Source organism: Palaemon carinicauda, chromosome 1 (genome assembly GCF_036898095.1).
Source record: "Palaemon carinicauda isolate YSFRI2023 chromosome 1, ASM3689809v2, whole genome shotgun sequence".
NCBI classification, from domain to species: domain Eukaryota; kingdom Metazoa; phylum Arthropoda; class Malacostraca; order Decapoda; family Palaemonidae; genus Palaemon; species Palaemon carinicauda.
This window is the reverse complement of record NC_090725.1, coordinates 85,185,779-85,200,664: the sequence shown is the minus strand read 5'-3', so window position 1 is coordinate 85,200,664 and position 14,886 is coordinate 85,185,779. Positions and strand designations below refer to the sequence as shown.

Sequence of the window (14,886 nt, the reverse complement as noted above, 5' to 3'; positions counted from 1 at the left end):
AACCTTCTGCAGAAGCATCAGATACTCCTCCTGCTGCCTCTCCGGCTTCCCACGGAGCCACTACGCCACCTCCTGCAGTTTCTCCAGCTCTATTGGAAGCTGTCGTTGACGATCCACCGCCTCTATCAACTGACGATAAGGCGTCACCTGAGGAGCAGTAAAGCTCTCATTAACCTGTGCAGTAAATCATCTTCATCTTCTTCACCTCCATCATACTGCACAGGTGTTTCCTCGTCATTTATCAAGATCATCATCATTTATCAAGATCATCGTCATTGTTAGAGGTGAGTTACGTATCTTGTTATAAGAATAAAAGTGTTCTAAAAACATATCTACAGTATACAGTATACACGTACATTATTTATATCTACATATGTATGTACATGTACACTTACACTATCTACATTATTTATGTATAAAATGTAAATGTACATACAGTATACGTAATGTATTAAATACTGTATTTATATTACAGTATTTATATAGGACAGTACTTTATTTTATGTACAGTATATAAATTATACTGTATTATCAATATTTAATTACATGATTCTTTAATGTTCTAATGATAACATATGCATTTATAGGGTTAATATACACTTATTGTTATTATATATATATGTACATGTACACACAAAAATGTACGTATTCCAAAAATAGGGAGGGAACCTACTTCCCCGTTTTTTTATTTATCGCGGTTGGTTCTGGTCCCCATTAACCGCGATAGGTGAGGGATTACTGTGTGTGTGTATATATATATATATATATATATATATACATATATATATATATATATATATATATATATATATATATATATATATATATTTATATATATATATATACAGTACAGTATATATATATATATATATATATATATATATATATATATATATATATATATATATGTACAGTATATATATATATATATATATATATATATATATATATATATATATATATATATATATATATATACAGTGGAACCTCTACACACGAACGTATCTACATCCGAATTTTCCAACATCCGAAGTAAAATTCGAGCAAATTTTTGACTCTACACCCGAATTTTATTTCGACACACGAAGTAAACATTACGCCATTGAGCGTCGAGTGCTCCGTTCTTTATTCTTGTGTGTATCGTGTGGTTGTCCTCTGTTTGGTCTGTTATTAACAGTGCTTATTTTCTTCCTTTTCTCACATTTCCTTTTTGATTTTACCTATAATCATGATGCCTAAGAAGCTAAGTTTCAGTACAGGAAGAAGGCAATTCTTTCATTAGAATAGAAGCAAGAAATTATAGAAAAACATGAGAGCAGTGTGCATGTGAGTGATACTGTATGGCTAAACAATATGGCCGGAATAGGCCTATTATCTCGAGGATCATCAAGCTGAAGGCAGCCATTAAAGCAAATAACCATCGAAGGGGATCACCATTATTACAAAACATCTTAGCAATACCCTGGAAGAGATAGAATGCCTTTTGTTGATAGGGATAAAGGACAAAGAGATTGTTGGCAACGATCATTTGTGAGAAGGGCCGGCGTGATGAACAGAAAGAAAGAAAAAAGTGAAGCAAAGAAAACCATGATAGCATTAACAAGCTCTTTTAAAGAAGACTTCTCTCTTTTTCTGTTTCTCTCTAAACATACCATTAACATGTTCTTTAAATAAAATCTCTTTCTCTCTCTCTCTCTCTCTCTCTCTCTCTCTCTCTCTCTCTCTCTCTCTCTCTTCTTCTTCTTCGCTGTTATAGTGTTAGATACGTCTATTATTTTTTTCCGAGAGAGAGAGAGAGAGAGAGAGAGAGAGAGAGAGAGAGAGAGAGAGAGAGAGAGATTAAACAAAAATGTGTTTAGAATACATATGATTTTTAACAGCGTCAACGAGTTGAAAAACAATTAAATGTAACTAAGAAAGTAATAACAGCTAATCTGAATTCCTTTATTAACTAAAACAGGAATTGCTACGCAGTAAGAGAGACGGTCGGGGAGGAGATAGAGATGGTGACTGCGATAACATACCGTAACTCGTAACTGAAAGTGATAAAAATAGAAAATCAAAAGAAAAAAATGTAAAAAATAGGAAATATAAAACTAAAAGAAAAAATAAATAAGCTAAGTTAGATTAAAATTTCCGTAGTGTAAGTTACGGTATGTTATCGCAGTCACCATCTCTACCTCCTCGCCGATCGTGTCTCCTCGTGCGTGCGTGTGTGTTTGCGCATACGCACACGAGTGTGTTTGTATCAATATTTGTTTTAGTTAATAAAGGAATTCAGATTCGCTGATACTGTTTTTTTTAGTTACATTCAACTGTCTGTCAACTCGTTAACGCTGTTAAAAATCATATGTACGCAACACATATTTGTGTATTCTCTCATTTTTGTTTAATCTCTCATTTTTGTTTAATCTCTCTCTCTCTCTCTCTCTCGTCTCTAACACTAACAGTGAAGAAGAACAAGAGAGAGAGAGAGAGAGAGAGAGAGAGAGAGAGAGAGAGAGAGAGAGAGAGAGAGTATTTATTTAAAGAACATGTTAACACCATGTCTACCTTCTCGCCGATCGTCCGTCTCTGGCGTAGCAAATCCTACACCTGCATTGGCCTGTCTCTAAGGTAAAGTGGCAATAAAACACATTTTTTATGTATTATTTCTTTATAATTATCTTTTTTACATGCTTCTTACATATTATGCAGTAATGTTATTGTTATGTGTAATTATGTGTAGCCATTTATTGAGGATTTATTATGGGTTTTTAGGCTGAGGAACGAATTAAATGAATTACCATGTATTCTTATGGAAAAATTAGTTTCTACATCCGAAGTTGGTTCTGGAACGGATTAAATTCGTATGTAGAGGTACCACTGTATATATAATAGGGTCCCGAATTATGCGTGTTCGAATTATGCGATTCCCCATTTATACGGTCGGTAGTTTAAAAAAAAAATGTTTCTGCATAGCTGTTCAAAGTCTGCAAGTCAAGCACTACAAAATATATCAAATCTATTGTCTTTTTGAGTATATTGGTAGCCCTAAATACAGTGCTTGATAATAAATATTACCAAACGATATTTATCTTACATTTTATTAACATAATTTCATAATAAATAGACTATTTAAGGAAAAAATTCCATATCAACAATGAAATCAACTTTAAACTATGCGAACCCAGCTGACAAAATGTAAACAGAATTGTGGTTACATTCTCGGCAATCTATCTTTCTATAACCTTTCGATAATTTTAATGGTATTGTTAATGAAGGTATATTCAAGCATTATTTTTATTTAGTATAGAATATATAAAAGCTTTAGTTTTCCCTGTGGGTATTCAAGGTTTTCACACGTAGGCTGGGTTCGTTTATCGGCAGTGAATAGCGTAAATTTCGGTAACAACTCGGCAATATTTTGTCATCTTCTAAATAGTATAGATTTGCTTTACAATGATTTGTTTTGTATAGTACAAGGTGTAATTATAAAATCCTCTCTCCAAGAGAGAGAGAGAGAGAGAGAGAGAGAGAGAGAGAGAGAGAGAGAGACTCAAGTCTCTCTCTCTCTCTCTCTGTATGTGTGTAAGAAATAAAATCTTAGTTCACATATTACAACCTGAGTTTAAGAATGAAATTAACATGGCTATTATTAGTTGCGTTGATCATTTCATCGCTTCAAGTGGTTCAAGAAACAAAAAGATGGCATTCGATTACAACAGCTGATTCTCTCTCTCTCCCTCTCTCTGGTGTTATACAATACTTATATATACTGTGGATGAAGAACCCAAAATAGGTTTTATTAAAAACCGTCAATTAAATATAAAACAAAAAATTATACCGAGTGTAATTCCATTTCAATCGTAGCTTAGAATATGACATCCAATTTTGTCAGCAAACCACTATTTTTAGGAAACTTCACTTTATTCTAGAAAATTGCTACTATTTAAATAGTTAATTGTGCTTTGGGAAAACCCTGTACTTTTGTTTTAAATTTCGGAAATGTTTTATAAATCGAGTATTGCTAACTTATTGTTGTTTAACTTTTTGCTGTGATCAGATCAGCTGATGTCTAGCTCTCAAGAATATGAGCGTACGAATACAATAACAAAGCATTGTTTATACCATTTCTTAACTTATTCAAACCATCTATACAGTTAATATTACATAAGCACCAATGTTTTATAACATATCATATTTATTGCTTAGTAAATTTAAAACCATCATTCTCTCTCTCTCTCTCTCTCTGATACCTTTCGCTACCCCCCTCATTTCTTACCTCTCTCTTTCTCTCGAACAAATGAAATCTTTGTTGTTTCACAAAGTTCAGTTTTATTAAAAATCAAGCATGATTCAATTTTCCTTACTTCTCTAATCTCGCACCATCTCTATCATATCGAACGGTCTAGCGGTAACCTAATTGTTCGATGACTTTAAAAACCGGCTTAGGACTTTCTTCTTCTTTTATCTTTGTCCAAATGGTTCCATAATTGAGGTTGGTACAAGCTGACTTATAACTGCAGCTAAGAAAAGTATTTTGGATATGGAAAGGACAATTATCTTTCGTAACAGTTTAGAATTATCGTAAATTACCATACTGTTAATAGCGGCTCTTTCCTATTGTTGACTAAATGTATGAAAAAAAAAAGTTTTCCTGCCTTGCTACGAATTTAGGAATTTATATGGATACGGCAAGTAAAATATTTGTAATAACATAGTGTTTACTAAATGCTTTTAATATCAATAGTTATCACTTTAATCATGTGTGTTTAATGCGTTCGTTTGTTTATTATGATCGAAGATGAAGCGTACAGTAAACAAATGGAAGGTTTCCGTTTCAGGTGGCGTCATAAAGGAAAACGTTTTTTCATTTATTTCGAAGTTCTAAAAAAAATTAAGCAGAATAACATTGGTAATAACAAAATCATCATATAAAACTAACCAATACAAAGATGTGTAAATGCGTTCGTTTTTCGTTATGATCAGAGATAAACGTAAACAAAACAATGGTCGTCATTTTTCATTGTGCTTTTTGGCGTGTTTAGGAAACTCGTGATATAAAATATCCTTTATTTTGATAATACAGTATGTTATTTTCCTTAGTAAAATAAATTTTTGAATATACTTACCCGATGATCATATAGCTGTCAGCTCTGCTGCCCGACAGAAAAAACCTACGGGCGGAATACGCCAGCGATCGCTATACAGGTGGGGGTGTACATCAACAGCGCCATCTGTCAAGTAGGTACTCAAGTACTCGATGTCAACAAAGAACCAATTTTCTCCTCTGTCCACTGGGTCTCTATTGGGGAGGAAGGGTGGGTCCTTTAATTTATGATCATCGGGTAAGTATATTCAAAAATTTATTTTACTAAGGAAAATAACATTTTCCAATATTAAACTTACCCGATGATCATATAGCTGATTCACACCCAGGGGGGTGGGTAGAGACCAGCATTACATGTTGACATTATTATGAGCTAAGTATTCCGTATTTCATTTTAGCAGTTATTCAAAATAACAAGCATAAAATAAATAAGTACCTGGTAAGGAAGACGACTTGAACAATTACTCTGCCTTTTTAAGTACGTCTTCCTTACTGAGCCTCGCGATCCTCATAGGATGCTGAGCGACTCCTAGGAGCTGAAGTATGAAGGGTTGCAACCCATACTAAAGGTCCTCATCAAAACCTCTAATCTAGGCGCTTCTCAAGAAATGATTTTGACCACCCGCCAAATCAAGTAGGATGCGAAAGGCTTCTTAGCCTTCCGGACAACCCAAAAATATTTCAAGAGAAAGATTAAAAAGGTTCTGGAATTAGGGAATTGTAGTGGTGGAGCCCCCACCACTACTGCACTCGTTGCTACGAATGGTCCCAGAGTGTAGCAGTTCTCGTAAAGAGACTGGACATTCTTAAGATAAAAGACGCGAACACTGATTTGCTTTTCCAATAGGTTGCGTCGAATATACTTTGCAGAGATCTATTTTGTTTAAAGGCCACGGAAGTTGTGACAGCTCTAACTTCGTGTGTCCTTACCTTCAGCCAAGCTTGGTCTTCCTCATTCAGAAGGGAATGAGCTTCTCGTATTAACAGTCTGATAAAATAGGATAAAGAATTCTCTGACATAGGCAAAGATGGATTCTTAACTGAACACCATAAAGCTTCAGACGGGCCTCGTAAAGGTTTTTAAAATAGAACTTAAGAGCTCTTACAGGACATAATACTCTTTCTAGTTCATTTCCAACCATACGATAAGTTTGGAATATCGAACGATATTGGTCAAGGCCGAGAAGGCAGCTCGTGTTTGGCTAGAAAACCAAGTTGTAGAACATGTAGCCATTTCGGATGAGAATCCGATGTTCTTGCTGAAGGCATGAATCTCACTGACTCTTTTAGCTGTGGTTAAGCATATCAGGAAAAGAGTCTTAAAGGTGAGATCTTTCAGGGAGGCTGATTGAAGTGGTTCGAACCTGTCTGACATAAGGAATCTTAGAACCACGTCTAAATTCCAACCAGGTGTAACCAAACGACGCTCCTTCGTGGTCTCAAAAGACTTACTGACTTGCACCAGTTTCGGAAGATTTCCCACTTCGATTGGTAGACTCTAAGGGTGGATGTTCTCCTTGCTCTAGCAATCGCTCTGGTTGCCTCCTTCGAAAAACCTCTAGTTCTCGAGAGTCTTACGATATTCTGAAGGCAGTCAGACGAAGAGCGTGGAGGCCTTGGAGTACCTTCTTTACGCGTGGCAGACGTAGCAGGTCCACCCTTAGGGGAAGTGCTCTGGGAACGTCTACTAGCCATCGAAGTACCTCGGTGAGTTATTCTCTCGCGGGCCAGAGGGAAGCAACTAGCGTCAACTTTGTCCCTTCGTGAGAGGCGAACTTCTGCAGTACCTTGTTGACAATCTAGAACGGAGGGAATGCATATAGATCTAGATGTGACCAATCTAGTAGAAAGGCATCTATATGAACTACTGCTGGGTCCGGGATAGGTGAGCAAAGTATTGGGAGCCTCTTGGTCATCGAGGTTGCGAAGAGATCTATGGTTGGCTGGCCCCAGGTGGCCCAAAGTCTCTTGCATACATCCTTGTGGAGGGTCCAATATGTTGGAATTATTTGTCCCTTCCTACTGAGACAATCTGCTATGACATTCAAGTTGCCTTGGATGAACCTCGTTACTAGTGAAAAGTCTAGACCTGTTGAACAGGAGAGGAGGTCTCTTGCGAACTCGTACCATGTCAGAGAGTAGGTCCCTCCTTGCTTGGAGATGTACGTCAAAGCAGGGTGTTGACCGTGTTCACCTCCACCCCTTTGCCTTGAAGGAGAGACCTGAAGCTTTTCCAGGTCAGACGTACTGCCAGAAGCTTCTTGCAGTTGAAATGCATTGTCCTTTGACTCGAGTTCCATAATCCCGAGCATTCCCTACCGCCTAATGTCGCACCCCAGCCTACGTCCGATGCGTCTGAGAAGAGAACGTGGTTGGGAGTCTGAACAGTCAGGGGAAGACCCTTTCAAAGGTTGATAAAGTCCTTTCACCAAGTCAGACCAGACTTTATCTTTCCGGAAACCGGGATCGAGACCGCTTCTAGCGTCTTGTCCTTTTCCAGTGAAAAGCTAGATGATACAGAAGAGGACGGAGGTGTAGTCTTCCAAGTGACACAAATTGAACCATGGATGACAGTGTCCTAACCAGACTCATCCACAGCCTGACAGGGCAGTGTTCCTTCTTCAGCATCTTCTGGATGGATAGCAGGGCTGGAGGTTGATCGTCTTGTTCAGCAATGTCCTCATCAGAGGGTTCCTCATCCGAAACTGATGAGGAAACGGCAACGGAGTGGGCAACGTCTGACTCGCTGAATCCGGTCGCACTGGTGGATGCGTGACGGAGCCGGACACAAGATCATGGTACTGCTGCACAGTCTGTGAACTGTCAACCATGGGGACGCGAGGAAGTACAGCGTCAACCCGAAACTGTCTAGACTGTCTGGGTTGTGCAGTCAACCCCCTACAGGGTTGCTGAGGTTGCCGCACTGCGTCACAACAAGTCACCTCTGCTGGTTGTTGAACGTCTTCCTAGTGACACACTGAACGTCCACAACCACCTCCGAGAGTCGCTTAACGTCAACGTGCGACTGGCAACCCACACTGGGTCGCACCGGTGGAGGAACCATCTCAACTGGCGGACGTGAGTAGGATACCTCAGCGTCAACAGGGCGTACAACCAACCGGTAGGAAGGTTGTTGGCTAGAAGGTTCTTCTCCGTAAAAAATCCTCTATCAAGGACACAAGCTTGGACTGCATGTCTTGCAACAAAGCTCATTAGGGTCTATGGGAGCAGGTGTGGCAACAGACGGGGTTAGCGACTGAAGCGGAACCATTTACCATCCCTGGAAGCCTTGTTATGCTTTAATTAAAGTCCATAGGAGGCTAAGCAGCTTAAGGCTCCTCTCCAAATGACAGAGTCCTCAAAGGAATATCAGAAGGAGGGAGAACAGCACTTTCTCATCTACAGGAACCATGTCCGAGAAAAGCTAGGTTATCTCAGTGAGGGTCTCACTGGTGCAAAAGCAGCAGACCAGAAGGCAACATTATGTAACTGCTTGACAGTCTGTGAACTGTCAAAAACTGAACTGTCAACCACAACAGGTGCGTGAGGACATACAGCACTGGTGCATTAGTAGCAGACCAGAAGGCAACGTCATGTAACTGCTTGACAGTCTGTGAGCTGGCAACAACCAAAGCTGTGTGGGGAAGCCTCAACTCCTGACTGACTAGTCTGCTGCGGGCGAGTGGCGGTAACCACAGTGGGTTGCGGAGGCTGACACACCGTGTCAAAACACGGCAGCTTGTGGTAGCTCACGCACGGCAACGGAGTGCTCCGTGTGTTTGTGGGAGTCAGCATGCGTCTGGCAGGGTTGACTGCGCATGGGTGGAGGAGCTCTCACAACAAGAGTGTGGGAGCAGGCAGCCATGCTGGGCGCACAACCGTGGCAGGTTGTAGGCAAACGGGTGCATCGTCAACCTTCTCCGCAGACGGAGTGTGGGAGCAGGCAACAACCAAAGCAGAGTGGTGGTGCGTGGTGGGGACTGCCGTGGGTTGCGGAAACTAACGCATCGCGTCAAAACACGGCAGCTTGACTCCACCTTCCCACTGCTGATGCGGTAGCTCACGCATGTTAACGGAGGGAGCCGCACGTCGGCTAACGTTAACATGCGTCTGGCAGGGTCGATTGCGCATCGGAGGTGGAGCTCTCCGCAGCCGGAGTGTGGGAGCAGGCAGCCTCAGCGTGAGCTGGGCGCACAACAGTGGCAGGTTGTAGGCTAACGAGAGCAGTGTCAACCTTCTCCGCACGAAACTCCTGCATAACCGCAGCTAACTGAGTCTGTATAGACTGCAGTAAAGACCACTTAGGGTCTACAAAAAACGGCAACAGACGGAGCTACTGTCCGTTGTGACTGAGGGTCTAAAACAGCTGGTGCGGCAACAGACGGAGTTACTGCCTGTTGCGGTACCACCTTGCCTCTCTTGGGAGGTGTGCAGTCGTCGGATGACTGCAGCGAGTCCGAACTGACCCAGTGGCTACACCTAGGCCGTTGGACTTGCGCGGAAGGGACCGACTTGCACTTAAAAGCTGCAAGATTTGGTCCATGGTTTCTTACGAGAAACCTCTTCCGCAGACGAGGAATAAATGGGCTCTCTCGTCTTTGTGTGGGTGGGGCGATCTCACGTCGGCAAACGTGTGTAGATACGCCCGAAACCACGGAGGGAAAAACGTCTGTTCGTCGATCAAGGCCTGTGGAACCCATAAGTCGTTCGACATTACTTCTCCCCTGGGCTTGGGAGCTTGTAAGAGGTCCCGGACTAGGTGAACAACTGGCACGAACAGACGAACCCTCGGACGCAACACTGTAACACTTTGCGCATATCACTTTATCACTTTTGATTTTCTGTTTGCACTTATTTCACTGAAATCGAAACTTTAACTGATTTCTACCTGAAACACGCAATCCTATCCTTCATTAAAAGGTAGTAATTGTGAAAACAGTTTTACAATGCAACAGAAAAACATAAATAAAGATAAAGAATTCAGTGGCTGGAAAAGAGACTAAACACTAGATCAAATAAACTACGTTTACAATCTCTCACCGCATAAAGCCTGGGAACAAGAATAAAACCCTAGAAACGTTTTACCTTCTTCCCCTACAGCGACTAGGGAGAGGAGTAAAAAAAAAAAAACGAGAACGTTACCCGCTTGAACGAAACGTTTATTCTCCTCTCTCTCCCTCCGTCTCTATCTCTCTCTCTCTTCTCTCTTGATTTAGCACCTGAGAGAAGAGCCCAATTATATATCGTTAAAACATGTTATTTGCTAAAGGAAAAAACTGAAAGGTTTCCCAAATAAAAAGTTCCTTTATTTAGAATTTAAACCATTTAAGCTAAGAAAGAATGAACGAAACGCTAGAATCGGTTTACTCTTACTGCAAAGTGAAACCGTGATACACTCTCTCTCTATCGTAACGATAGAGCGCAAGTTGAACGTTCTGAACGTCAACAACTGCGGAGACTAAAAACTAAACGTTAGTTCATCTTTGAAAACAGTACGAGACTATCAAAGAAATTCTTCCATAAAACATTAAAATTAAAAAAGTATTAAATTCTTTAAAGGTTAAATACGATATAACGGGCTCAATGTTAATTAACTTCGGTTCCAAGTTAGGACCGCCTACTATTAGGAAAGGTCGCATATAAACAAACATAAAAAATTATAAGTTTTTAATAATTGGAAAGTTAACCGAAGAGGCCTAAAAAGGCGGAGAGATATAAAATAAATGGATCTATAACGTGTTAAGCAAAATTACCAAAAACCTAAACACACTTCCGTCTAAGGGAAGGGTCGGCCATTTAAAAGTGAAAGAGAGTCCATACTCTCTTCGTCACCATAATTAAATCTATCCAAAACGAGTTCAAGTTTGAAATGAAGAAAAAACCCCTGCATAGCGAAAGCTCAAAACTGGAATAGTGTACTTCACCAAATCGTTGTGAAAACAAATCCAGTTAGGGACGGCGTATTTAGTAGGTCTTGCCAGTGGCACGACAGAGGGAAAATTGGTTCTTTGTTGACATCGAGTACTTGAGTACCTACTTGACAGATGGCGCTGTTGATGTACACCCCCACCTGTATAGCGATCGCTAGCGTATTCCGCCCGTAGGTTTTTTCTGTCGGGCAGCAGAGCTGACAGCTATATGATCATCGGGTAAGTTTAACATTGGAAATTAGGATTTTCAATGATACAACAAAAGCTACTCTATACAGTGACGGTTTTGCTATTCACCAGTTGTCTTATACAATAGATATGACAAAATTTGTCTGTATTTTGGGTCGTGTTACAGTATAACAAGAAATATACGGTGTTTACACACATCCTGGTTGTAACTTTAACCTTTTTTTTCAAGTCATTAGAACTTTAAAGTATATTAAATGTTTAATTTATTTACAAGAACAATTTGATATAAAATAATACAGTATAATACATATTAAGTATTGGAAATGGGTGGTAAACACGTTTGAATAGGCAAGTTGCCATGGCCCAAATGTAATTATTTCTGTAAGTTGTGTTTTTCGAAATATGCGATTTTCCATTTATACGAGGTTATTGATTGACCAAATTCTAGCATAATTCGGGACCCTACTGTATATATATACAGTATATATATATATATATATATATATATATATATATATATATATATATATATATATATATATATATATATATATATATATATACATATATATATATATATATAATATATATATATATATATATATATATATATACTGAATATATATATATATATATATATATATATATATATATATATATATATATATATATATGTATAAATATATATATGTGTGTGTGTATGTAGAAAATATATATATATATATATATATATATATATATATATATATATATATATATATATATATATATATAGTATATATATATATACTGTATATATATATATATATATATATATATATATATATGTATGTAAATATGTGTATGTATGTATGTGTATATGTGTATATATATGTGTGCATATATATATATATATATATATATATATATATATATATATATATATTATTCGAAATGGGCTGCACCTAGGGTACAGCAAACTCGGATTTTGAGTCTTGGCAATCCACTCAGGTACGCCGCTGAGGATTACTTCTCCCCGTCTCCTAGAGTTGGAGACATCAGAAGATGGATCATACAACACACTAACTCTCTTGGTCAAAGCCCAAGTGAGTAGAAAGGCCGTCTTCCATGTAAGGAAGCGATCTGCTGCCTGGCATAAAGATTCGTAGAGAGGGGACTTCAGAGACTGAAGGACCACCGCGTTCCCAGGAGGAGGTTGAGATTTGATGGGGGACAAGTTATCTCAAACTTGTATTAATAAAGGCATCGATGGGAGAGAATCCCCTTCCACGACATCAGTCACAAAGGACCGAACACTTCGCCTGGAAGACCGATGCTGAAAAGTGTCTGAGAAGCCTAGACATCTTTTCGGCAACTCGTTGCGAAAGGCCTCTCTGAGAGAGGTGGTGTAGGATCGTCCCAGGCGTGAAGTCGAAGCAAAGTTACGGTTTAGGAAAGTGTTAGCATGTGGCTGCTTGGAAGATCGAGGTGTGGAGGAAGATCCCTCGGAACTCCGTCGGGAGCTGTAGAGGGTCCGGGAACCATTCTGCGGGTTGCCATAACAAAGCTATTGGAACTCCGTCAGGGGCTGCAGAAGGTCCGGGAACCATAGCGAAGCTATTGGAGTCATTGATAAGATCTTGCTTATCCTGACTTGGCTGAGGACTTTTTCACCAGACCGAATGGGGGAAAAAGGGCACACCACTAGGCCGCCCCACTGATCATGGAATACATCTTGATTGAGGGCCAGGTGTTCCGGGACTGGGGAACGGTCGAGCGGGAGCCTGAAGTTCAGGGCCGCTGCGAGCATAACCACAGTCGGGGACCCGACAAAGTTAAAACTTTGTTGGATACAAGATGATTCCAAGACACTAGGAGCCCACTATCTGGGTGGTTTTGCAAGCACATTCCTGTACCAGGAATGACGCAAGCAGATGGGGGCAGCTAGTTGTCGTCTGTCCTTCTGAGGCTTCGTACTGCTAGATGGTGAATGCTTGTACCTTTTTTAATCATGCCAACAGACGAGGCTGGAATGGTGTGGCATATGGCCCCCCCCCCCCCCCCCCCCCCTCTTTTGATGCATTAAAGAGAGAATCAGATCCAGAGGGAAGACGAAAAGACAGGCCTCTTTGCAGAAGCTCTTGTCTGCCACCCATCACCCACGGATTGTCCCGTGGCAAGGGGGGTAGTGCATAGCAATACTGTAAATACATCTCGAGATGATGTCGAGACGTGTAACTATTTGCACGTTCTTGCAATGAAGGGGAACAACCTGTCCTCCTTCCCACTGCCACTAATCGAGTGTGGTTGGCCGAATAAGACCGATACCAAACGGTAAACCAGTTAATCAGTACAGCTTATGTTATAATAGCCAATCTCCATAGAGATCGCTTTCCGGACAAGAGACTGTACGGTAATCACCGAACGCATCCAACCAAACCCAAGAAGGGATTGAGACGTATCTTCAATCTACAGCATTATTAGATGGGTAAAAAGCATAAGCCTACTACGGAGTAGTAACACCGAACTGTGAGCATGACAAGCATACATGCATAGTTAGACTTAAAAGTCGTGTCCGGAACTCAGTTGGAGAACGTTGAAAACTTTCATAACGGAGGTTTCTCCTTCTAAGGACAAAAAACGTTCGTACTTCTCCGTCTCTGATCGGTAAACTAGCATTTATATTAAATGTTCCCTACTAGGGAACAGATATGCTTATGAGAAGTTTCCATACAAAGTCTTTGTAGGAGACTAAGACTGCCTATAAGGAAGCAGACCGTAAATGCTGTATGTCTGGTTACAGGAAAGTAACCAAGTAATGTACTGAATAACCTGGTTTCAGTAAGGGATATAAATATTCAACTTAATAGAGCGGAGTTCTAATTGCAAGATGTACGTAGCCCTTATAGGCAGAAAGATCGCTTGCACGCATATATGTACTTGTCCATTTGCGCTAGCGCATGGGTATTCTCTGCCTCTAGGAAACGTTTGCAACGAATCCGGTTGCGGGAATAATGTATGTGCGACGAATCGCAACATTATTTCCCAAGGAATTTTGATCGTTGACTAATATTTTCTTGAATGAGAGCGCACATGTTCTCAAACAAAATATACAGTTATAGAAGCGATCATTTCCCCTTTGGTTTACCCCTCCTCTTTACGTGAGGGGCTAGCCAGCATTCATTACACAAACGGATGTCTGGTTACCTGTGGGCGGGGTTTGGAACGTTCCTAAACGTAATGAAAAGTTGCCCACGCTGTTGCTATCGTTCTTTTAACGTCAGGTAACAATGTTCCTTCAAAACTAATTGTTCAAAACAAAAACCCTGCAAGGATAGAATAAAAAGTCTCAGAAGCCTATCGTGTAAAAAGGCAAGTCGTTGTAGCAAGGGTACTATGACGGGGGAGGCTGACTCCATCAAAAGGTAGAACCCAAGTTTAAGACAATAAACTCACGGTATTGTCTTGGCTAGAGTGCATGCTCCGGAAAGGCTTACGTCCTTCGTTGAAGTTTTAACAACACCCATTGAAGTTCTGTAAAACTTCTCAGGAACGAGTTTCCCGAAAAGGGTGAAGTCTCGCATGTGGGGGTTTGCTTCAAGAAGACCAGACATAATTGCCATCGACCGCTTACCCGAAGGAGTTGCTATCGAACGCTTCCTCACTAGTGAGAAAACTACCCTCTAATTCAGGCAA

The 14,886-nt window shown here is 40.2% G+C and overlaps 1 protein-coding gene across 2 annotated transcripts in view; it reads right to left on the bottom strand.

Annotated features, from left to right (window-relative positions):
* Positions 1 to 14,886, bottom strand: part of LOC137649483 (uncharacterized) — a 742,412-nt gene that overhangs the window by 626,825 nt on the left and 100,701 nt on the right. The window lies entirely within an intron of this gene.